Here is a 26570-nt window from a genome sequence, read left to right on the forward strand (position 1 = left end):
GTCTAATTTATAACACCCAGGCCCTACCTTCACCTTTCCAAGCCACACCTATCACCACTCCTATTTCCTGGGCAGTATTATCCTCCAGGTACCTCCTGTCTATCAACAACAACAGGACAGAGAGAAATTGAGAGGCAGCAGGGGGAAAGAGAAAGAACGAGAAAGACATCTACAGATAAACTTCAATGCCCCTGAAGCATCCTCCTGTAGGTGGGGAGTGGGGGCTTGAACCTAGGTCCTTGCTTATGGTAATGTGTGCATATAACCAGCTGTGCCACCACAGGCTCACTATCTTGATTTTTCTTTTTAGTATACCCAATTACTTTGCAAAGTGTGCCTCCATTTACATTCATGTCTTGTTTTAAGTTCTTAGGTTTAGATGATATGCTTCTGGCATGGGCATCTGAATGGTGGCTCTTTTTTTTTTTTTCTGTACTTCAAATAAATGCTCCTGTTTTGTCTTTTAGTTTAGTTTTTTTTTTTTCTTGCCTCCAGGGTTATTGCTGGAGCTTGGTGCCTGCACTATGAATCCACTGCTTCTGAAGGCCATTTTTTCCATTTTATTGCCCTTGTTGTTGTCATCCTTATTATTATTGTTGTCATTACTGTTATTGTTGTTGGATAGAACATAGAGAAATTGAGAGAGGAAGGGAGACAGAGGGGGGAGAGAAAGACAGACACCTGCAGACCTGCTTCACTGCCCATGAAGTGATACCTCTGCAGGTGGGGAGCCAGGGGCTCCAACCGGGATACTTATGCTGGTCCTTGCACATTGTACCATGTGCACTTAACCTGCTGGGCTCTACCTACTGTCTAACCCCCATCTTGAGAGAGAGAGAGAGAGTGTGTGAGATAGAGAGAGAGCAGTTATGTTCACTTTTAGCAGATAGTGTTGCTGGGGATTGAACCTGGGACTTCTGAGGCCTCAGACATGCAAATTGATGCTCTAATGAGTAAGCTCTGTTCTGTGTGAACTTTCATGTGAATGTATTTATTTATTTGTCACAATTATGTTTTTTGAATTTATAGTGTGACACATGCTGTTGTGTACATTCTGTTATCTAAATGTATAATTCTTTTTTTTAACTTTTAAGTTTTTTTACCAGTGCACTGTTCAGCTGTGGCTGGTGGTGGTGCAGGGGATTGAACCTGCGACTTTGGAGCCTCATGCATGAATCTATTTGCATAACCATTATGTTATCTACCCTCTGTCATAAATGTATAATTCATCTATGCTAGTGGTCACTTTCAGTGCTTCTTTGTGATGATAAATGTGTGGCCTGTGTACTGCTTCCTAAACTTCCTGCTATACTTGTCATAGGGTTTTTTTTTCCTTCTTCCAGAGAACTGTTCATCTCTGGTTTATAGTAGTGAGAGAGATTAAACCTGGGACTTGGGAATCTCAGGCATAGGAGTCTCTTTGCATAGCCATTATGCAGTCCCCCAGGTAATATGTTTCTCTTTGAAGAATTTTAAAAGGTTGGTTGTTGAGAAGCAGAGATAGAGAATAGGTATCATAATGGTTGTGCAAAGAGACTTTCATGCCTGAGGCTCTGAAGTCTCAAGTTCAATCGCCTGTGGCATCATAACCCAGAGCTGAGTTCTGTTAAAAAAAAAAAAAGATGAAGGGAGAGAGAGAGAAGCCAGTAGCCCATGCACATCTTTAGTACATGCTGTGCCTGTGGTTGAACTGGGAACTTCAGGCATGCAAGTTCATGCATTCATGATCTGCTAGCAGTTATGTTATTTCCCTGGCTTCAGATTTACCCAGTTTTTTTAAAATTTATTTTCCCTTTTGTTGCCCTTGTTGTTTTTTTCATTGTTGTAGTTATTATTGTTGTTGATGTCGTTGTTGTTGGATAGGACAGAGAGAAATGGAGAGAGGAGGGGAAGACAGAGAGGGGGAGAGAAAGACAAACACCTGCAGACCTGCTTCACCGCCTGTGAAGCGACTCCCCTGCAGGTGGGGAGCCGGGGGCTCGAACCCGGAGCCTTATGCTGGTCCTTGCGCTTGGCGCCACGTGCGCTTAACCCGCTGCGCTACTGCCCGACTCCCCAAATTTACCCAGTTTTGGGTATGGAAAACTTTTATGGAAAATTCTCAGATGCTCCTCTGATCCCTGTTGCCTATGTAGTTAAGGAGGAACTGGTGAGAATCAGCTGGGACTAAGGCTTTGTCAGGTGAGCAAGGAAAAGTGAAGGATTTATGAAAATGGCCGTGCATTCAAGGGACCCTTGAATCTATGACTGAGTGAGAGGGACATGTGAAGTCCATAGGAGGCTGAGGAACAGACATAGTAGAGCAGCTGGGTTGTGGCTCAGTGGTGGAGCACAGGACTTGCACATGTCATGCTCTGGGTTCATTCTCTAGCACTGCACGTATTGAGTGGAGCTTTGAAAAATCCCTGCTTGGATATATCTGCAAGGCCTGTGAAGGCAGTGTTGGCATTCCTGGTGACCCTTCATTTCTTCTATGAGGATTCACAGAAGTGGCTAGTGGTTTCTAGGACTATTGTCCAGGCTCAGGTTGAGTTGCTCCTTTTCCTTTGCTTCTGCTGGCACTGCTCCTGCCTTTTAGAGCTCTTAGTGAGTCTGGGCCAAAAGTTAATGCCACAGTCCTGTTCTTAGCTGGTAAATTCTCAGAAATGCACATGTAGTGTACTGTACTGTCTTAGTTGATCGGGGGGTGCATTGTCTGGCAGTGGCCTCTTGCCCAACTTCACCTCCAGGAATTGCAGGGGTGTGATCACTGCACTGATGTCTACATATTCTAGCTCCTCTTCCGTCACAGAAGAGCTGGGGATCTTGGTCAGGAGGCCCAGTCCCGGCAGGGAGGCTGTGGTCTCCAGGTGGTCCGGGATCTGCCCAGACACCATAGCAAGAGGGTGGGCGGGCCGGCCATGCAGAAGGTGCAGGCCGAGGTGCCCCAGGGTGGGGGCCAGGATGGGCTGCAGCTCTGCCCACCTTGCCCACCGCCCTGACCCCAGTGGCCAAACAGCATGGAGGGAGCCCGCGCCCAATGCCCCGCACCCTGTGGTGGTGAGCAGGCTCCTGTGGGCGGGCAGAAACCAGAGTGTGAAGAGCAAAGTGTTCCAGAGACAGAGAAACTGTCTCATGAAGAAAGGGCAGAGATCTTTGGAAACCTCTTCATAAGTAGAAAAGCAGCCTATAGTGGATAGGTAGCCAAACATCTTCACTTATCTGGGGAATGGGCAGGCTAGGTCCCACGTTGTTGCGCCATATCTTGGTCAGAGTTCAGGGCATCAGTATGCTAGGCTAGCTTCGTGGCAGGAGACAGACGACCAGGGACTTATAGCTGAGCAGAGAAGCAATATTTCTTTATTCACAAGCGAACACTTCAAAAAACTAATCTAATCTAATCACAACCCAATTCTGTCTTGCTTCTCTCTCCTCCGGCGGAAGAGTCAAGAACTAAGGAAATATATAGGATAGGGGGTGGGGAGAAGGAAGAAGCACAAAAAGGCAAGGACTAAACCAAAATCTCCTGGAGGCAGGGGGAGTGAAACCAAACCAATGTAACAGAATGACCATGTAAATAGACCACAACATCAAGCAATGTAACAGAAGGGATCCCAGAAGCAGAACTAGAAGCATACCAACATTTCAAATTAGTCTTTTATGGGCCCTTCTGTTATTCCAACCTTAGAGAGAGTTGGCAGCAAACCCAAATTACCCCAGAGGTCTGTTAAGGCATAAACCATTAGTGACACTGTCCTTTCCCTCTCACTCACCAGTTTGCTTGCTCTCATGGTCTCACAGATGGGAAGGTGACAAGTATGACTTCCCACAGCCCTGGTATGTGCAGATATAGGGCCTCAATCTGTCTACATTATTCTGGAATTGATGTCTCTGGGCCTTGAAGTTCTTCTTCTCTAGGCTTTGTTCTTGCAGCAAATGGGCATTGACAGCACTCAGGCATCCTTACTGTGGCAATGTTGAGGACTGACATGGCATCACAAGGTCTCCAGAGAAGGTGTGATAACCAGGGAAGGTCATCATCTGGCACCCATGCAGGGCCATCACCTGACCCCCTAAGAGGACCTGGCCATCACTGGGAGTCATCATCTGGCCCCCAGGGATAGTCTGGCTTCCAAGGAAGGGCTGTGTGTAGCCCCCTAGGAGAGAAGTCAGTTGTACTCCCTGATGGGTTTGCTGATGACTGAGGGTGTTTATCTGACCCCCATAGAAAGTCTGATCCCCAGTGAGGCTCATGGGGCTCCAGTTCACAGCCTGCTCGCCACTGGGAGGTACCATATGAATCTCATTGAGAGTCTCAGCCCAAGAGCTCAAGGTCATTGGGATGTCAGTGACCGCCGTCATCTGGGATGTTGTAGTGGGGTATATCTGAGCAGTGGAGGCTGTATTCTGATCCATGGAATGACCTCAGTTATGTCATAAAGGAGCTCATCAAGGTCATCCTTTTTCTTCTGGGATAACTCCTGTTGGATGTCCTTCCTATGCACAGGCAGAGGAGTACAGGCCTGTGATTCTGGGGCATTTGAAGTTTCTGGTTTGAATGTCTGCAGAAACCCCTCTATTTCCTCATATAAGGTGTCTGTGGAAGTCTGAATGAGGCTGTTTTCAGCTATTTGATCCTGAAAAATTGAGGTAGAAATTCATTGTTTCACCCTGCTTCAACCCCACAAACCCTTTCCTTCTACTCCAGTGAATTTCCTCCTAACCCAGCCCACCATCATCTTTTTACCTCAAAGCTTACAGCTGTCTTTACTGGTCTGTCTGTTTTTTTGTTTTGTTTTGTTTTACTTTCTTTTAAAAATTTTTAATTTTATTTATTAGATAGAGACAGTCAGAAATCGAGAAGGAAGGGGGGAAATAGAGGTAAAGAGACAGAGAGACACCTGCAGCTCTGTTTCACCACTTGAAAAGCTTCCCCCCTGCATGTGGGAACCGGGGGTGTGAACCTAGGTCCTTGTGCACTGTAATGTGAGCACTAAACCAAGTGTGCCACAACCCAGGCCCATTTGTTTTGTTTTTTAATAAATAAAAAATATTTTTGAGCCACAAAATTTTCTTTCTTCTTAAAAATTATCAACCTCACCAATGTGTCCTGGAGCTCTGCTTTGCCAGAGCCCTTCCCCACTAGGGAAAGAGAAAGATAGATTGGGAGTAAGGATGAACCTGTCAATGCCCATGTTCAGCGGGGAAGCAATTACAGAAGCCAGACCTTCCACTTTCTGCATCCCACAATGATCTTGGGTCCATACTCCCAGAGGATCAAAGAATAGGAAAGCTATTAGGGGATGGGATGGGATACAGAGTTCTGGTGGTAGAAATTGTGTGGAGTTGTACCCCTCTTATTCTATGGTTTAGTCAATGTTTTCTTTTTAGAAATAAAAAAATAAAACAAAAAAGAAACATTTCATTTCTTTCTTGTAATGAGAAAGATTTAGAGACTAGAACACCGTTTCACTCAGGTTTATAGTTAAAACTGGCTTAATTTCCATGCTTCTGTTAAGTAAAGTGGAGAATTCTCTTTGAAAAAGCATACCAGTCCCCCTACATAGATGTGTAGAAAATGAAGGCATTTAGTCATTAACTGTAATATTTTGGTTAAATAGTGTAAAATTTATTTTTAGATTTAAAATACAGCTCAACTGGTAGAGTCCAGCAATTATATGCAATTACACGCCCAAGGTTCCTAGTTTGATCCTATGCACTGCATATACTGCAGTGGTGCTCTGGCTTCCCTTTCTGTGCCTCGTATGAAATCAGAAAAATAAAATACATCTTTAGATAGATGATTCTTCAGGTAGGGTGCATTCTTGGTTGTGCACTTCATCCAGGTTCCAGTTCCTATACCACATGGGAAATACTATAGCACCAGAGGACACTCTGGTTCTATGATGTTGCTATCTATCTATCTATCTATCTATCTATCTATCTATCTATCTACTATCTATCTATCATCTGTCTATCATCTATCTATCTCTCCATCATCTATCTACTTAATCTTCTAACAATAGATAACAATCTATCCATCACCATCTCTTTTTAAAAATCTATTTATTTATTGGCTAGAGATTGAAATTGAGAGGAAGGGGGAGATAGAGAGGGGGAGAGACAGAGAGACACCTGCAGCCCTGCTTCACCACTTGCAAAGCTTTCCTCCTACAGGAGGTGATAGGGGGTTTGAACCTGGATCATTGTGTATTGCAGCATGTGCACTCAACCAGGTGTGCTACCACCTAGCCCTCACCACTATCTTCCTCTTTATGCCCATCTCTATCTAATGAAAAAGTATCTGGAAGGAAGCATAAATGTAGGAGGACAACGCTCTGCAAGAAAAATAAATAGATAAATAAAATTGATCTCTGTAGTCTGAAATATTTTTTGAGGGGGTAGGGGATAGCTTCACCACTACAGGCTGATTTGAAAAAAATTTTAACTTCTTTATGTTTTTATCTTCACTCTCCCCACTGCAATCCACCTAAAGTTTTAGACATTGGCCAGCCATCTTATCTACAACTATCTGTCCACATTTATACATAGATGCTCCCACCTTTTTTTTTTTTTTTTTACTGATTCAATCCTCTTTCCCTCTAAGCCACTCATGACATCATAACTACCTCCATATGTCCCTCTCTGTTTACTTCTCTCTGGATGCTGATGGAGCTGGAGTGCAGAGTCCTCTTATCTTCATCCTATCATTTCTCCCCTGCTGGGAGTATGGATCAAGGTTGTTTATGGGGAGAAGAAGGTAGGAGTTCTGGCTTCTGTAGCTACTTCTCTGCTGAGCATGGGCGTTGACAGGTTGTTCTATACCCCCACAGGCTAAAAAAATGTTTAGATAGGTATATAGATGATAGATGATAAATAGATAAACAAACAGACAGAAAAAAACACTTAAGCTTTTTTCAATGTGTTAGGGACCAGATTGGAACCTAAGGTTGTACTCATGGTAAAGCAGTGCACTATCCAGTGAGGTATTTTCCTAGCTCAGTAATCTGAATCTCATAGTGGTTTTATATCTGAAAAATGTGACTAATGTGAAAAAAGAAAATAAGGTTAGAATGATTGTGTGTGTGTGTGTGTGTATGCTCTAACCCAGGACCTTGCACATGAGACCTTTGTTACTGAGTCACTTCCCTGACTGACTCTCCTATTATGATCCAAACATAGTTCAATTGGACTATTTTGATTTTTTTCCCCTCAAGGGCTCCAATTATATTTTTGTTGAATCTTCCTTTTATTTTATTTTATTTTTGTATCAACCACTCTCATTATCTGATTTAAAGAGTCATTTTTGGTCCTTTTCCTTTATATTCTTTAAATTGTTTAGTGTGTTTTCAGCTATTTATTCTAATTTAGACACATTATACTTTATTCTTCATTTTTGAAATAATCATGCCTTCTTCAACCTTATTGAGTTGCTATATAGCCACAGTTAACAATTTCTTTTAGTTAATTCTCTTTCTCCCTCTCTCTCTGCTTCTGGTGACCTTCCTCACTCTTATCTATAATTGTTTGACTAAATATTTCAAATTTAAGGTAGATTTTTGTTTTGAAATTTTTGTCTACTATAGAGTAGAAATTGTTGCTTTACATGGCGGTGGGATGCGAAGGAGAGAGAATCCAAGTGCAGAGGGAACACAAATCTTTATTGTTGGGTCAGACGGGTGGTTCAGGCCACGTGGAGCCAGCCAAAAAAATGGCTGTCCCCTGCTGCCTCACCACTGGGCAAGAGAGCGGGAGCAAGGGGAGGGAGAGTAGGCAGACTTTTTAGGTCAACACCCAGGAGTGATGTGTCAGGACAGGATTGGTTGGGGGAAAGCCCTGAAAGTACCATAATACTCTGTGTATAGTGGCAGAGCCTTGGGGAGACATCTGCACAGCATCTACCCCTTTTCTTTTATATCTAATGGACACAGTAAGGAAATGTATAGAGTGGAGCAGGCTAAAATGTTTTTAAGGAATGCCGTGATCAAGTGGGAAGATGTAAAACATTTTTGTGGGGGAGGGAAGGCTTAAATGGCTGCCAACCTTGTGATATTCATGTGTCCCCCCTGTGCTCAACCCCTCTTTAGAGAGAGAGACTTACCTGGAGGGACTCATCTCATAGGTTAAGCTCTGCCAGGCTCAACCATCTCCTCAAAATATTTCTACATCTTACTCTATCTTTCTATCTAGTCATCGCATATGATGGTTCAATGTCTATAAAAGACTCTATCTGTGACAGAGGAATAGTAGTGTAGGGGTGAGCAGAAACCTTTTGGGCATAAACCTGAATGATATAACAGAACAGGAAGGGACAAGTAGGGGAGCAGTAAGGGCCAGTGTGATATCAAGGGAAGGCTTGGTGTGCAAATGAACATTCCCTGTCTCTGGAGGGGGGCAAGGGTTCATAATGAGGGGACGTTTCCTGCCTCAAAGGGCAGGACCTGTAAGCCGGAGGGCATGGCCTGCCAAGCAGAGTGGCTATTTGGCATTGTATAGTCCTCAAGGCAATAGTATGTAAAGTCTACGAACTACTCAGGGTCAGTCTTTGAAAAGCCATCAGCGTGAAGGGAAGGAAACTGTTGTAAAAATTGTGTAGTGTCCAAAGGGTAAACCAGCAAGTCCAATAGAAGTGTCAGTCCAAAGTAGGCGACTAGGGGGAGAAATGCCAGGGGATGAAATGCTGCATGAGGAAGGTCAGCCGCTGGAATTCTGCTTTTCTGTAGAGAGTGAGCTGGAACCGCCAAAAGGTGACAGGCAAAGCAGAAGCAGGAAGGGCAGACAGGCAGTAAAAAAGTTCTGTCCTTGGAGTCTGTGAATCAGGTTCTTTAGATCACGTCAGGTGACGTCTAGGGTTTCGGGGGATGTGCCACTATAGTTGTGCCATCTAGTGGGTGATGTCAGAGTTTGCAGGAGTCCAGATGTTTTTTTCCGGGACTCCTGTGAAAGAAACACAAACAATCTGCTTCCCGTGGTTAGCAGGGCATTTGATTTGAATTTTTTATAGAAGAAGAGGTTTGGTGCCTTAGCCAACTGAATATTGGGGGGTATATCTTCCCTTATTTATTTATTATTTTATTTATTTATTTATTTTTACTTAATTGAGCCTAGGCGTTTGGCGGGCCTAAAGTGGCAAGACGAGATACACCAGTTAAGTGTAGAAGAATATGTGAATGTTGTTAATTCACATAATTTGTGTATGGAAGAACTTTTTATAGTTTAATACCTTACCATATGAACAGATGATTCTTCATGTGAAGGCTTGATAGCTGTAATCACTTACTTGTGAAAAAAAATAAAACTTGTAACAAGTTAGAGGTTTACTATAATTGATAGCTTGATGATTATAATTGGTTTCAGTATCTTTATGATTTTGTTTAAAAGTCATCTAATGTGACCTCTTGTGGCAGTCTCTACAGCAGGATCTTCAGACCAATTTTAGTTAAAATATATATTGATTTTTTAACTATTTTACTTTGGACTATAAACAGACTCAGGTTACTTAGAGAGTTAACACGTGTTAGTGACAATGGTTTTAACATTTACAGTGTCATATTGATGCCAGATTTGTTGTGGATTAATTTCCACAAGATAGTTTACAGGGCACTTTTGGGGGCCCTCCAAAAGCGCCCTGTATAGAGAATTTGTATTTTAGTTTTGTGGATGTATTATCATGTTAAATATTTAGTCTTTACCTTAAATAGTTAGTTACTTTTAGCAAATTAATTTTACCTTGTCTGGTAGTAATGTAGCTTCAAGGTTACACTTTAACCATTAAGTTAGTGTTTACCAAACTTGAAACATACCTATAAACATTTAGTTATAACACACAGAAGGAGAAAACTTTTGTTATGAAAACATCATTTAAAAAACAAATTTAGATCTGTCTTTACTCGCACAGTTTAAGACTAAGCACTTTACATATATACCAAGACTTATATATAAAAAATCAAAAGAGAGAAGAAAAAAATTATTTTTTTGGAATGTTTCTGGATGTCACCAGAAACCTTGGCTGCATTCAGCATTTTTATATAAAGTCAATTAAGTTTTAGAGTACTCTGAGCAGATGGGCCATACAAAAATTTTTGGTCATTCAACACACTCACAAAACACAACTGGCCAGTCATAACATAAGACATCCAGAGAAGGGGTAGGAGAGAGGGCTCTGTGAGCCAGATTTTCCAGATTCTACCATGTCATATTATGGATCCTGGGATGCATCCTGCATCTAGTCCACTTGTAGTATTTATTGTTCTTCAGGGATAGCAGCGTCATCATGTGGGTATTGTCGGACATGGTGGGCAGGAACCCAGGCAGGTTTGGACTAATTCTGTGAAAAATGCATTCGAAACCCCTCCCCATGGTCAATAGAGGGTCAGGCCCTTTCCAAATTTTATCGAGTGGGTCTTTCCATTTGACCTTAATAGTTGGGAGGGTAGATGGTGTTTGCCAGTGAAGAATAATAGGAGGTAGGTCCGAGTTACTGTAAATATTAAAGAGATTTAATGTAGTTAAGGCTTTTGCCAGCTGGATATTGGGGGGGGGTACATTCCTCCTTTATATTTGTTTAATTGAGCCTTAAGGGTTTGATGGGCCCTCTCGACAATGCCTTGTCCCTGTGGATTATAGGGAATGCCTGTGGTATGCGTAATGTTCCAGAGGGAACAAAAATCTTTAAATAGTTTGCTGGTAAACGTAGGTCCATTGTCAGTTTTTAGTTTAAGAGGTAAGCTCATTACAACAAAACAGGAGAGCATATGGCTTATAAGCTTTTTAGAGCTTTCTCCCATCTGAGCTGTCACCTACATAAATTTAGAAAAGGTATCAATTGAGACAAACACATATTTTTGTTTGCTGAAGTTTGGTATGTGGGTGACATCAATTTGCCAAAGAGTGTTGGCTTTTAAGCCTTGGGGGTTAGCCCCAAGAGTTTGAATAGCAGGTGTTTTTATGAGACTTGCACAGGAAGAACATGTAGCAAGGATATGTTTCAACTGTGGTAAAGGAACATCAGGAAATAGAGCTCAAAGGCCTTTAAGATTAACATGGGTTAGGGAATGAAAGTCAGCAGGATCAGAGACAGAGACTAGGAGAGTTCCTGTGGAGGCAAGGTGGTCAGCTGCAGCATTTCCTTTGGACAGGGAACCAGGAAGAGTGCTGTGGGAATGAAGGTGTTGAATATATGGTGGTTGGGTTAGAGAACAGAGCGTAGAGGTGATTTGAATCAAGAGAGGGGAAAGTGGGTTGTCATCAATTTTCACATAAGAACGAGCAAGCCACGGAAGTAAGTTAACAGTATACACAGAAAAAAGGTTGAAGGATTCTGGTACAGCTTTTAATGCGAGGAAAACAGCATACAGTTCTTTGTACTGAGGGGAATTATCAGGAAGCTCAGTAAAGAGAGGTTTAGGGGATTGTTTGTCTGGGTAATATATAAGGGCAGCAGCTCCTTTTTTCCACCATCAGTGAAGACAGTAGGAGCAGAAGGGATGGAATCTCAAGAGAAAAGTTTAGGTACTAGTAGAGGCAAAAGAGGTAAAGAAGCTATCAATTTATTAGAAGGAAAATTGTTATCTATTTGTCCTGGAAACCCCACAAAGCTTATGGCAAAACGGGAATGGTGGTGTATGAGCCACTCTGTATCTGTGAGAGAAAAAGGGAGAATAATTAAATCTGGTTCTTTCCCTAAGACCTACACAGACCTGTTTCTTCCTTGGCGAACCATGAATGCTAACGTGTCTGTCTTAGTGAGGAGTCTTGGAGCTCTGCCTACTGGTGTGTGAAGGCACTCGAGAGCCCCATGGTTCTGCCACAGTGCCCCCACTACTGTGGGGGTGGAGTTAAAGATTAGAAGGTTTACCGGAGAGGAGGGGGAGAATCGAACAAGGTGCATGTCCTGGAGAGCCTGGTTAAACCTTTCCAGTGCTAAGGAGGCCTCTGGAGTTAACATCCGTTTTGAGGAGGGCTGTCTATCTCCTTTTAACAGGTCAAACAGTGGTTGGAGGCAGCTAGTAGGCAGGTAAAGATACTGCCTAAGCCAATTTAAATTTCCAAGAAAATTTTGTAAAGAAATAAGAATAAGGTTTGAAGGAAAAGTAACACTAGGTTTTAAGGGATGAATTTGCATTAGAGAAATCTCTGAACCTAAGAAAGATACTGGAGGAATTAGCTGTATCTTTTCAGGCGCTACATTAAAGCCGCTTTTCTTTAAGGCAGGAATGAGAAAATCACCTAGGGCACAGAGTTCTGTATCTAATTCTCCCCCTATTAAGACATCATCTATACAATGAAAAAACTTAAGGCCCTTATGAATATATGGAAAAAGGGCAGATTTAACAGCCTCTTGACAAATTGTAGGACTATTGGCCATGCCCTGGGGCAGCACCACCCATTCAAATCTGTCAGCAGGGCTGGCGTTATTAATAGAAGGAACAGAGAAGGCAAAATGCTTACAATCTTGTGGATGCAAGGGAATAGAGAAAAAACAATCTTGTATATCAATAGCTATGATTGGAATTCCTGTCGGAATTGCAGAACCAAGAGGCAAACCCCTTTGGGGGGAGCCCCAAACCTGCATGGTTTTATTTACCACACAAAGATCTTAGCAACCACACTGAGAGCAGGCCCCGTTTTGATTATGTGGGGTAACTGCATAAGCCTGTGTCATAATGGGTGCCCCATAACAGCCTGGTCTAAGTTCCTGTGTAGCTAAAATCCAATTATCTGGGTGTTGGTGTTTAAGACTGAGGCATGCGTGACAGAATTTTGGAATCATGCCATCCCAGACAATAGAACGCAGGAGGAGAGAATGGATTTCAGGATTATAAATCTTTCTCTCTAAGGTTGACCACACCCTAGCAATGAAGTTAGCTAGGGATTCACTGGTTTCTTGGTGAAGGGAATTAATGGGGACTGAGGCCTCTCCTGTGGATGGGGTTAACCTCTCCCATGCTTGTGTTGTGCAGATGCGTACCTGTTCAAAATAACCAGTTGGAAACTTGGCTTCTGCCTGCTAAATTCCAGTTTCAAACTCTCCCATTGTCTTTTTGAACCCTAAGACAGCAGGAACCTCACATCTCCACTATAGAGCCTGTATTTCCCCAAGTCCTGGAACCTTAAGGTGGGGCCCACTTTCCCGCATGCCTCTCCCAATCCATATGAAAAAATATTGCATCTGCCTATTGCAACCTAATCAACGCAACGATTGCCACCTCAACATGCTTCAGTTCAGACTGTGTCTAGAGACTTCAGGTGTGGAATAACAACCCTTCAGCTTCATTACTCGGATGAGACCTTTCCTTTCATAGTATTCTCTAATTCCATCCCAGGGGGATCACTTTCTAACGAAGTCCCAAAACCTAGATATACACCAGGTTCTGAGAGAGAGAGAGAGCATATGTTCACACGTATCCATAAACTAGTGAAAAATATATACCAGAAAGCAGAAGTACACTAGAGTTTGCAGTGAGTCCCCCCCCCCCCCAACACTTCCTCTCCACTATTCCAACCTTTGGGTCCATGATTGCTCAACAATTTGTTTGGCTTTGTATGTTAACTCTCCTTTCAGCCACCAGGTTATAGATGCCATCAGGATGCCGGCCATGCTTCCCTGGACTGAAGACCCCACCAATATGTCCTGGAGCTCCGCTTCCCCAGAGACCCACCCTACTAGGGAAAGAGAGAGGCAGACTGGGAGTATGGACTGACCAGTCAACGTCCATGTTCAGTGGGGAAGCAATTACAGAAGCCAGACCTTCCACCTTCTGCAACCCACAATGACCCTGGGTCCATGCTCCCAGAGGGATAGAGAATGGGAAAGCTATCAGGGGAGGGGATGGGATATGGAGATTGGGTGGTGGTAATTGTGGGGAGTTGTAACCCTCCTACCCTATGGTGTTGTTAATTTATCCTTTTTTAAATAAAAAATAAATAAAAAAAAATAATAGGACAACTATCAGTGGAGGGGAGGGGATACGGAGCTCTGGTGATGGGAACTGTACCCCTCTTAACCTATGGTCTTGTCAGTGTTTCCATTTCATAAATAAATACATTTTTTAAAAAAGGGGAAAAAAGAATATGAAAACTATCAGGGGATGGAATGGGATATGGAGCTCTGGTGGCAGAAATTGTATGGAGTTGTACCCCTCTTATCCTATGGTCTTGTGTTTCCATTTTATAAATAAAAACTTTAAAAAAATAATAGGAAAGCTATCAAGGGATAGGATGTGATACAAAGTTCTGGTGGTGGGAATTGTATGGAATTGTGCCCCTCTTATCTTGTAGTCTTGTCAATATTTCCATTATAAATAAAATTAAAATATAAAAATAAATAACAGGATTATGAGGCCTGATGGTAATGAACCTGGTCAAATGCACATATTATAGTAAGGACGCAGGTTCAAGCTCCTGACCCCCACCTATGGAGTAAGCTTCACAAGTAGTGAAACAGTGCTGCAGACATCTCTCTTTCTCTATCTTCCCCTTCCATAACTGTTTCTCTTTGTTTTTATATAATGAATGAATAAAAATAGTTTTTAAAAAAGGACAGGATAAGGGCCAGGTGGTGGCACACCTGGTTGAGCGCACATGTTACAATGTGCAAGGACACAGGTTTGAGTCCCAGTCCACACCTGCAGGGGGAAAGCTTCACAAGTGGTGAAGCAGTGCTGCAGGTGTCTCTCTGTCTCTCTTCCTCTCTATCCCTCCCTCTCCCCTCTTGATTTCTGGATGTCTCTATCCAATAAATAAATAAAGATAATTAAAAAATTTAAGAAAGAACGGGACTGTATCATTACCTTTGGCCCATACTCAAGAGCAGGTTTAATAGGCAGAAGCAGCATAAGCAGGATAATAGGAGGAAAATGGACAAACATGGAAACTAGAGTCTAACCAATAGTCTTACCAGCCATGGCATTCAGTCCCTCACTGTAGACATGAAGAATCACAAAGGATTCTCCCAGGGACATCATAGCTCCTGAATATGTGTCCAAGCAGAGCGCTGGTTCAAATTCCACTCTGGCAAATAGGTTCTGAAAACTTACCCAAGGGTCTCCTATGTTCAGAACCAGTGTTCCTTCCACCCACTGAAACACATCCCTGACTGCTTTTCTGTGCCTATTCCTTGGCCTCCTCTGGATTTCAGTTTTCCCCACCCAGGCCCAATCTAGATTCCATAGTCCCTTGACTGGGCTGCCATTGTCCTAAATCACCTTGTCCTTTGTCCTAATAGAAAGCACCTGCCAAAGCCTCAACCCCTGCAGACTCACACCAATTCATCCTCGGTTACACATGTCAGCAAGTGATGTCAAAGGAGACACCTCAAAAGTGGGTAAAGTGAGATTTCTGTAAGTTCATTGTCACCAAGCTCAGCAGGGTCTCAATCTTTCCCTGCAGTCCTACTGACTATAAATGGGTCATCAACCACCATTTAAAATTCTTCAAACACTTAGGACAATTATGGCAGTGTTAGGCGAGGAGTATTCAGGACAGCAATATTTTCAACTATGGTTTTGTCAGTGTTTCCTTTTTATAAATAAAAAAATCAAAGGTCAAGGGAGTGGTTTAGTTGGTTAGCTGCACACATTACCATATGCAAGGACCCAGATTCAGTCCCCCAGTCCCCACCTGCAGGGGTGGGGGAACTTCAAAAGTGGTGAAGCAATGCTGCAGGTGTCTCTCTTTTCTCTCTTCCTCTCCCTCATTTATCTCATTTTTCATATGTCTGTTGACTTTCTGTATCTCTTCTGTAGTGAATCTTCTGTTCTTGTCTTCTCCCCATTTTTGAATGGAGTCATTTGTTTTCTTGTTGTTATGTTTGACAAGCTCTTTATAAGTTTTGGTTATTAGCCTCTTGTCAATATTTGGCAAGTAAAGACCTTCTCATATTTTGTGAGGGACCTCTTTGTTTGGGTGATGGGTTCTTTTGTTGTGCAGAAACTTCTCAATTTGATATAGTCCCATTGGTTAACTTCTGTTTTAGTCTTCTTTGCAACTGGGTTTGTATGACTGAAGATGTCCTTGAGGTTTAGATGGAAAACTATTCCACCAGTATTTTCCTCTAAGTATTTCATAGTTTCTGGTCTCGAATCCGGGTCCTTTATCCATTTAGAGTTTACTTTTTGTTTATGATGAGATAAAGTGGTTCAGTTTCATTATTCTGCATGTTTCAACCCAGTTTTCCTGGCACCATTTATTGAAGAGACTCTCCTTCCTCCACTTAAAACTTTGGGAACTCTTATAATAAATTAGATGTCCATAGGTGTGGGGGCTCGTTCCGGGCTTTCAATTATGTTCCACTGGTCGGTGTACCTATTTTTGTTCCAGTATCAGGCAGTTTTGATTATGATGGCCTTATATAGTTTGAGTTCAGGGAGTGTGATGCCTCCATTTCTGTTTCTTTTCCTCAAGATTGTTTTGGCAGTTCTAGGTGTTTTCTGGTTCCAGATAAATGATTGTAATTTTTGTTCTATTCTCTTGAAGAAACTTGGTGGGATTTTGATGGGTATCACATTAAATTTGTTTATGGCTCTGGGTAGAATATTCATTATGATGATATTAATTCTTCCAATCCATGAGTATGGGATATCTTTCCATTTCTTTGTATCATTTTCTGTTTCTTTGAATAATGACTCATACAAGTATACAGTCTGTATACAAGCCTGTATACAAGTCTTTCATTTATTAAAAAAAAATTTTATGTTTATTTATTCCCTTTTTTGTCCTTGTTTTATTGTTGTAGTTATTATTGATGTCATTGTTGTTGGATAGGACAGAGAGAAATGGAGAGGAGGGGAAGACAGAGAGGGGGAGAGAAAGATAGACACCTGCAGACCTGCTTCACTGCCTGTGAAGTGACTCCCTTGCAGGTGGGGAGCCGGGGGCTTGAACCAGAATCCTTATGGCAGTCCTTGCGCTTTGAGCCATGTACTCTTAACCAGCTGTGCTACCTCCTGACTCCCAAGTCTTTCACTTCTTTAGTCAAGCTTACTCCTTTTTTTATTTACAAAAAGGAAACTGACAAAACCATAGGATAAGAGGGGTAGAACTCCATACAGTTCCCATCACCAGAATTCTGTCTCCCATCCCCTCCCTTGATAGCTTTTTTATTCTTTAACCCTCTGGGAATTTGGACCCAAGGTCATTGTGGGATGCAGAAGGCGGAAGGTCTGGCTTCTATAATTGCTTCCCCGCTGAACATGGGCATTGACAGGTCTATCCATAGTCCCAGCCTGTCTCTGTCTTTCCCTAGTGGAGTGGGGCTCTAGGGAAGTGGAGCTCCAGGACATATTGGTGGAGTTGTCTGTTCAGCGACGTCTGGTCATATCCTGTTAGCATCTAGAACCTGGTGGCTGAAAAAGAGAGTTAACATACAAAGCCAAACAAACTGTTGAACAATCATGAAACTAAAGGCTGGAATAGTGCAGATGAAGAGTTGGGAGGTACTCCATTTTGTAGATATCTAGTAGGCATATTTTAGTTACATTCCAAAGGGCCTGTGGCTATAGTAGTTTTTTTCCCCTTAGCCTGAAATCTGATATGCAGGTAAATCCAAGTTTTTGTCTGGGGAGTTGATGTCATGGCTGGAGAAAGGACCAGAAAGCTGGATCAGGGAAGAGAGTAGCTCCATAATATGGGAAAGGAGTATAAATATTGTTGACTTTAAACCCCATCGATTTGATGTGGTCTGGGGCCCATATTCAGCTTATGAGTCTATGTGACCTCTGCATCCCTATAGATATCAGTTCACATTCTGTGGCCTTGAGTAGGAACACTCCAAGCAGCCCCAATATGGATCCATCTTCCTCAGGTGTAGCATAGAGTATGTTGTCCATCCTCCCTTCGGAGGATGCAACATTCTCTACCATTGTTGATCCAAGTTGAGGGCAAGGTACTATGGGGGGCCCACAAAGGGGTCCATTTTGTTGTTGCTGATAGAGCTGACAAGTAACAATGGAGAGAGGGATTTATTCTAGGTTTAGGCCCATCGTGTCTGTTTGGGAATCTCAGGACTCCCTGAATAGGGCTCCAGCTGATGGGGTGGCCTAGTCAAGCTTACTCCTATATATTTTATTGATTTTGCTGTGCTAGTGAATAGGAGTGATTTCTGGATAGCTTCTTTTTCAGACTTGGTGTTTGCATAAAGAAATGCTGTCGGGCTGCAATGTGGAGGAGAGAGGAGATCCGGAGTGGAGAGGGAACACAATTCTTTATTCGTGCAGGCACCTCAGAGTTGGGTGAGAGTGCAGCAGTTTGGGCCACATGGAGCTAGCAAAAATGGCTGCCTCCCGCTACATGCAGCACCCTTCCCTGCATCCATTCACCGAGGTGAAAAGCAGGCAAGAGAGAGAGAGGCGGAAGCAGGAGGGCTTTATAGGGCAAAAACCAGTAGTGACGAGTCAGGACAGGATTGGTTGGGAAAGGTACTCCGAGAATATCATATTAACTCTTGTGGGAACTGGAAATAATCTGAGGGGACAACATGGCAGTTGTGACTGCATCTGCACAATTGCCCAGCAGAAATGCCACTGGTTCTTGTCATTAATTTTGTAGCCTAACACCTTGCTATATTGCCTAATGATTTCCAGTATCTTTCTGCTGTATTATTTAGCTTTTTATTTCTTTTTTTTCTATTTAGGTTTTTCTGTGTATACTACCATATCATCTGCAAATAGTGAGAGTTTGACTTCTTCCCTTCCCATCTGTATTCTTTTGATTTATTTCTATTGCCTGATTGCTCCATACTATCCTATGATGAGAACTTCCAATATGGTGTTGAAGAGTAATGGTGATAATGGACAGCCCTGTCTAGTCCCCAGTCTGAGGGGGAGTGCTTTCAGCTTCTGTCTGTTGAGTATGCTGTTGGATGTGGCTTTTCTGGATATGGACTCTAATATCTTGAGGAATTTTCCATCTATTCCTATTTTTTGTATTGTTGTGAGCATGAATGGGTATTGGATTTTGTCAAAGGCTTTCTCTGCATCTAGTGAGTTAATCATGTGGTTTTTGGTTTTGCTTTTATTGGTATGGTGAATGACATTGGTTGACTTACATATATTGAACCAGTCTTGCATTCCTGAGATAAATCCTGCTTGGTTGTTATGAACAATCTTTTTGATTTACTGCTAATCCAGTTGGCTAGGGTCTTGTTCAATATTTTAGCATCTATGTTCATCAGAGATATTGGAATGTAGTTTTCCTTTTCTGTTGTGTCCCTATCTGCTTTTGGTATCAGTATAAGCAATGCTCAGCTCTGATTTATGGTAGCACAGGAGATTGAACCTGGGACTTTGAAGCCTCAGGCATGAGAGACTGTTTGCATAACTATTATGCTATTTATCCCTACTTCAAAGTTGTGTGTTTTTACCACTGGGACATCTCCCTGACACTGTTAAGGAACTTTATGGTGCCTCAACTTTACCAACAGATCACTGTGGACATTACACATTGCTGCAACTGGATTCTGCTGGAGCAAATCATCCCCCAAAATGAAAACTTACTGTTGTCTGGGAAGCAGGCAGATGACTTCTGAAAGAAGGTACAGAATTTGCTAGCAGCTATATTGGTTATATTGGTGGTAGCCTTCTCCCCTTCACTCACTCCTAACATTACATGGACTGTAAATTAATCTCTCTGTAGGCACTATCCAATTAGAGAAGGCTGTATATAATCTGTCCTTGACCATTACTGAAATTACTAATGATACTGAGTTTTGGGCTAGCTGAGACTGGCCTAAACTTTTTGACTTAAGTCATGATGGATAACTTAACAGCCCTTGACTTTCTTCTGCTCATTCAGGTTGAGGTCTGTGTCCCTGCCTGCACTTGAGTCAGTGAAACTGGCAAAGTAGAACTGTGTGTTAGGAGGCTTAGACAGAGGCTTCCTGACTCTATGGAATAAAATCTAGAGATACTCCAGAGCTATGAGATGTCTTTCCTGGCCTGGCATCTATTGTGGCTCATGATTATATTCACTTCTGCTCATGCTACATGGAATGGCTTTAAACATGACCCTGACATGTTGTTGTTCAAACTGACTAATGAGTGTGTGCACAACTCCTCTTGTGTCCAGTTCATCTGAAGCCATGTTGGTGTAGAGTGTGTTTCTCACTCAAGCCCCAAAGGATCAAGGAGGTGGAATGAGGCACTGGGCTCTAGGACAAAATTATGTTTGTAATCTTACAGGCCTAATCATATATAGTACAATATTTCCATGAAGACCTTATTAGGGAAAGTTGCTTTCTCCTGAGCAAACTTGGTGCAGAATGGGTGAATTGCAATATTCTGCAGGGAGATGCTACCCATGACCCAGCACACAAGCCAGTTATACATGTGTGCACCCCTGCATTCCAACCCAGGCACTTTCATCAGGAGGCTGTATTAAGGGAAACCTTGACTGGGAAACTCCTTTCCCAATTGATTCAGTACTTTTCTCCCTTCCTCCTTCCCTCCATTCCTCTCTTTCTTGCCAGGCTAGCTTTGCCAGTGAGAGAGATGAGGAAGTCGTGGTGGAGAGGGAACGCAATGCAGTGCCTTTACTGATCAGAGAAAACACCTTTATATATATCTTTAACCATAAGTGGCAAGTGGGAAAAGGAAGTGGCTAGGAGAGGTGGTGGAGAAAACAAGGCAGTCTGGGAAAATAGAAAGCTTCCATAGCTGCTGTTGTGAAGGTTCTAACCAGTGGGATAAACTAATACCCTGCAGGCAGAGTGGGTCTCAGGCAAAACAATGATTATGTAAATGGAGCAGAGCAGGGGGGCTGCCCGATATCTCCCCCTTTCTTTTTCTCTAATAGCCATAATATCAGGAATGCGGGATTCTTTGTGAGGCATGGAGTCTGATAGGATGAGGCATACCTTTGGGATTACTACTGTCCCTCCTTGCTCAAACTCTAGGTAGAGAGAGAGAGAGAGACTAACAGGATTGACACAGGTTCAAGCCCTGCCAAGCTCAACCACATCCTCACAATTTCCCGACATCTCTCTTTTTCTAATGGCCATATATAAATGGGTCAAGGTCTGTAAAAGACTCCATTTCTATTAAGGAATAGCAGTGTAGGGGTAAACAGAAACCTATATTATGCAGGCTTTAAAAAGAACTGGCACAAAACAGGGAGGGACTTATAGGAAAGCAGCAAGAGCCAGTGTGATGTCAAGGGGAAATCTGATGGGTGAAAGGGGGCGTTTCTTGCCTCAAAGGGCATTTCCTGCCTCTGGGGACAGGATCTGCAGGCAAGGGGGGCATTGCCTGCCAATCAAGAAGGGGCTATTCGACACTGTAGAGTCCCAAGACAGCTAGATGCAATGTCCATGGACTGCTACGGGTCAGTCTTTGAGAAACACAGCAGCGTAAAGGGAAGCTGATATAAAGTTGTGTAAAGTGTCTAAGAGGTGTACCAGTAAGTCTGATAGAAGTGTCAGTCCAATGCTGATGACCAGGGGAAGAAATGCCAGGGGATGAAACGCTGCACGTCTATCTCGATGGGGAAGGTCAGCCACCAGAATTTTGCTTCTCTGTAGACAGTGAGCTGGAACTGCCAAAACGTCACAGCTGAAGCAGAAGCAGGAAGGGCAGACAGTGATGGGTGAGAGAAAGGCAGTAGGAAAGTTCTGTCCTTTGGAGTCTGTGAATCAGGTTCTTCAGATCATGTCAGATAACATCATGGGTTTTGGGGGGGGTGGCTGTAGTTGTGGGTGATGTCAGAGAACAGGGGTCCAAATGGGTTTCTGGGGATTCTGTATGAGCAGATGCTTCTTAATGTGAAGGCTTGACATAGCTGTAATCAGTTACTTGTTAAGAAAAAACTTGTAACAAATTAGAAGTTTACTATAATTGATAACTCAATGATTATAATTGGATTAATTACCTTTATAATTTTGGAAGTCCTTTCTAGTATGATTTTAAGGTTATTTAAACAGTTTAAGCTCAATAAAATGTGGAAAGGTAAACAGAAGAACCATTGTTAGAAGCCTCAAGCATGAGAATCATTAGCATAACCATTGTGTGATCTATCATTCACCCGGGCTGGTTCTACCTCTTTAATTGGTATATGAGAGCTTTACACATTAATAGCATCTTTTCTACCTTTTGTTACACCATTTAAGATGGAGGCACACCCTAAGTGTGCACAGGGTCTTCAGACCAGATTTAGTTAAAATATATTGAGTTTTAACTAATTTTTACCTTAGACTTTAAACAAACTCAGGTTACTGAGAGAGTTAACACGTTAGTGACTGTTTTTTTAGCAGAGCACTGCTCATCTCTGGCTTATGGTGGTGCAGGGGATTAAACCTGGGACTTTGGAACCTCAGGCATGAGAGTTACTTGGCATAACCATTATGCTATCTCCTCCGACCATACTCATACAGTTTTCAAGATTAAACATTTCATATTTATACCAAGAAGTAAAAAAAAAAAAAATCAAAAGAGAAAAAACAATTTAGAATTGTTTGAATGTCTCCAGAAATCACGGCTGCATCCAGCAGTTTTTTTTAAGGTCAATTAAGTTTTAGAGTACTAAGAGCAAAATTGGTCATACAAAATTCAGTAATTCAACTCACTCACTCACAAAACACAAATGAAATCAGAGGGGGTAGACAGCAAACTTAGGATATTCAGAGAGAACGAGGGGGGAAGAGGTGGTAGGGAGTTTTTTTTTTGGGCTCTGTGAACCAGATTTTTTAGATCCCCCTATGTCGCATTATTAGTCCTGGAGGGCATCCTACTTCAAAAAGGGCCTCAAAATCCCAGTTAGGCTGGTTCTGACTGTTCCTGCAGGATTGCTGCAGGCACCCATTCCCAAAAATATCTTCCCATAGAAGAAAGAATCAAGTCAGGAGGGTAGAACTAAACATGTGTCTCCATTCTTGGGGACTGCCAAGGTTCTGGAGAAGGCTTTGCAAGTTAGAGTTGCCCTTCTCTGCTGGAGACACGGGAGAGGTAGTCCAGAAAGTCCCAGGGGAAATCTCTGCACATCTCTCAAGCTCTATGATCATGGTAATGAGGAACCAAGGTGTGGCCCAGAGCAAAATGTACCAGAGATAGAAAACCTGTCTCATGAAAAAAGAGTAGAGGGTTTGGGAAACCTATTCATAAGGGGGGAGGTCGCCCATAGCAGAGGGGTCTCAGAAAAATAAGAGGGAAAAAAAGAACCACAGTGCCTTCATTAAACATGAGGCTGCAGAGAGACAAGGCCGTATACTTATCTGGGGTGCCTTCATACATCTGCCACTTGTGTGGAGCCGGTGGCCCCTGTTCAGGCACCAGACTGCCTGGATAGCATCGCAGGTGTTTCTTCCCTGGCATGTGCTCTCTGGGTTGGAGACAACTCGACTGGAGCCAACCTGGGCTGCTGCTTACTCAGTAACGTGGGAGAGAGACCAGGAACTCATGGCGGAGCGGGAACGCAGTGTAATGCCTTTATTTATCAGAGACAATTCCTTTATATGTATCTTTAACTGGAAATGGCAAGTGGGAAAAGGAAATGGCTAGGAGACAGGGTGGAGAAAAGAGCGTGAAGGTAGAAAGCTTCCATAGCTGCTGTTGCGAAAGTTCTAACCAGTGGGATTAACCAATACCCTGTAGGCAGGGCGGGTCTCAGGCAAAACAATGATTATGTAAATGGAGCAGAGCAGGAGGGCTGCCTGACACTTTCTCTCTTTCCTTTCATTGCCACCAGGGTTAGCTGGGGATCAGTATAGGCATGGTGAATTCACTGCTCCAAGAGCCATTCCTCTCGCCCTCTTTTGCCTATTTTATTTGACATAACAGAGATAAATTGAGAGAGGAGGGAGAGATAAAGAGGGAGGGAGATAGACACTTGCTGATATGCCTCACAGTGTGTGAAGCATCCCACTTGCAGATGGGGGGTGGGGGGCGGCTCAAACTGAGGTTCTTGAGCATGGTAATATGCTCATTTAGCTGCATGAACCATCATTGCCTAGCCCCTGACTTGGTACTTTTTCACCCACAAGCTTTTCCTGTCTTTCTCATCTCCTCTCACCTTGATATAAGTCTTTTGTTTGGGGACATGACAAAAGTCTGTCTTCTGTGACACCTGATTGTATATGATGGGCTCTCACAGGTGTTCATTTTGAATGCATTGATAACTAGCCTTATAATGCTTCTAATGGTATCAAGTACATAAAGATTATTGAAAAAGAGATCAGGGGTCAGGTGGTGGTGCACCCAGTTGAGCACACATATTATAATGCACAAAGACTCGGGTTCAAGTCCTTGGTCTCCACCTGCAGAGGGAAAACTTTGCAAGTGGTGAAGCATTGCTAAAGATGTCTATCTGTCTGTCTGTCTCTCTCTCTCTATCACCCCCTTCCCTCTTGACTTCTGGAAGTCTCTATCCAATAAATAAAGAATTAAAAAATTTTAAAAAAGAAAAATAGATCTAGAAGGCAACCAGGGCAATGTATAACTATGTATGTAATGACCCTGATTACTAGTGGGATTTGCTAGAATATGATCATCTATAATTTTCATTGGTGGTGATGGTATGTGACTGGGACAAGATTCCACTGCATGCTGGTTTTTTTCACTGATTTATAGCTATGGAGGCAATGTAAAAATCCTACACAAACTAAAACAATTTAATAAAAGCAATATCAGACCAGTGGGATACTGAACTGACAGAAAAAGTCACTATTATTATTTTTGCCACCGGGGTGATTGCTTGAGACTGGTGCTTAGATGACAACTCCACTTCTTCCAGTGGCTTTCTCATGTTCTCTTTCACTCTCCTTTCCTTTCTTTATAGAAGGTGAAAGACAGAAATAGAGTGGGGGAGACAGAAACACCTCAAACACTTATGAAGCTTCCTCCTAGCAGATGGGGGCACAGGGATAAAATAATTTTTTAAAGATTTTATTTATTTATTAATGAGAAAGATAGGAGGAGAGAGAAAGAACCAGACATCACTCTGGTACATGAGCTGCCAGGGATTGAACTCAGGTCCTCAAGCTTGAGAGTCTAGTGCTTTATTAACTACACCACCTTAGACAGTATTTTTTTTCTTTTTAATTTCCTTATTGGGGAATTAATGTTTTACATTTGACAATAATTACAATAGTTTGTACATGTATAACATTTCTCAGTGTCCAGACTGGACCACCTCAGACAGTACTTTTTTCCTGCATGTTTCAACCCATTTTTTCCAACACCATTTGTTGAAGGGACTCTGCTTTCCCCATTTAATAGTCTGGGCACCTTTGTTAAAGATTAGATGTCTGCCAGGCTAGCTTCACTAGAGAGAGAGATGAGGAACTCGTGGTGGAGTGTAATACAATTCTTTATTGATGCGGACGCCCCAGTTGGGTGTGAGCACAGTGGGTTTAGACCACATGGAGCTAGCAAAATGGCTGCCCCCCACTATGCACGCCAGCCCTTCTCTAGGTCAGGACGTGGAAGAGAAAGAAGCAAAACCAGGAACAGCAGCAGGCTTATAGGGTGAAAACAGAAGTGGCAAGTCGGGAAAGGGATTGGCTAGGAAAGGGGGTGGAGAAAACAAGGCATTCTGGGAAGGTAGAAAGCTTCCATAGCAGTTGTTGTGAAGGTTCTAACCAGTGGGATTAACCAATACCCTGCAGGCAGGTCGGGTGACCTTTGATATCTATGATTTTCATCAAGCTTTGTTTTTCTTTCCTCTACCTCACTTTACTGGTTTAACCCTTATGCTTCTCTCAAATGCCTTTGGATAATTAACCTGCCTGCATCATGGAGACTAATCATTTTGACTTTCATGTATCACATCAATTCTTTTCATACCAGCCCCCTAACATAGGGACAAGCTGACCTTTAAGAAACCTGTAATTTCTGACATATGTGAAAAATGTTCTTTGTTTAACTCTCTATATAAACCTGTACCCATCTCCAAATAAATGAGTGTTTATACCAGAATACTCCCTGAGTCCTCCTTTCTGAATCATGCAGTCCCTAAGAGCCAGTGAGGGAGGACTGGAGACTTTCCCTCTGGCTGGATCCCCTCCACAGCTCCCTTCTTTCCACCATCCATAAAAATTGTGGGAACAGAGGGGATGGTATCTCAAGAGAAAAGTTTAGGTACTAGTAGAGGCAAAAGAGGTAAAGAAGCTGTCAATTTATAGGAAGGAAAATGATTATCTACTTGTCCTGGAAAACTCATTAAACTTATGGCAAAACAAGAATGGTGGCGTATGAGCCACTCTGTACCTGTCATAGAGAAAGGAAAAACAACTGAATCTGGTTCCCTTTCTAAGACCTGCACTGATCTATTTCTTCCTTGGCGAATGATAGATCCTAAGGCATCAATCTTGGTAAGAAGTCTTGGAGCTCCCCCTACTGGCATATGGAGTCATTCGAGAACACCATGACTCTGATATATAGCCCCCACCATGGTAGGGGAGGAGTTAAAGATCAAAAGATTTATGGAAGAAGAGGGGGAGAACCTAACAAGGTACATGTCCTGGAAAGTCTGGTTAACCCTTTCCAGTGTCAAGGAGGCTTCGGGGGTTAATGTACTCTTTGAGGAGGGCTGTTTGTTTCCTTTTAACAGATTGAACAGTGCTTGGAGGCAACTAGTGGGGAGATAAAGATACTGCCTAAGCCAAT

The sequence above is a fragment of the Erinaceus europaeus genome, chromosome 13 (assembly GCF_950295315.1).
Source record: "Erinaceus europaeus chromosome 13, mEriEur2.1, whole genome shotgun sequence".
Classification (NCBI taxonomy): domain Eukaryota; kingdom Metazoa; phylum Chordata; class Mammalia; order Eulipotyphla; family Erinaceidae; genus Erinaceus; species Erinaceus europaeus.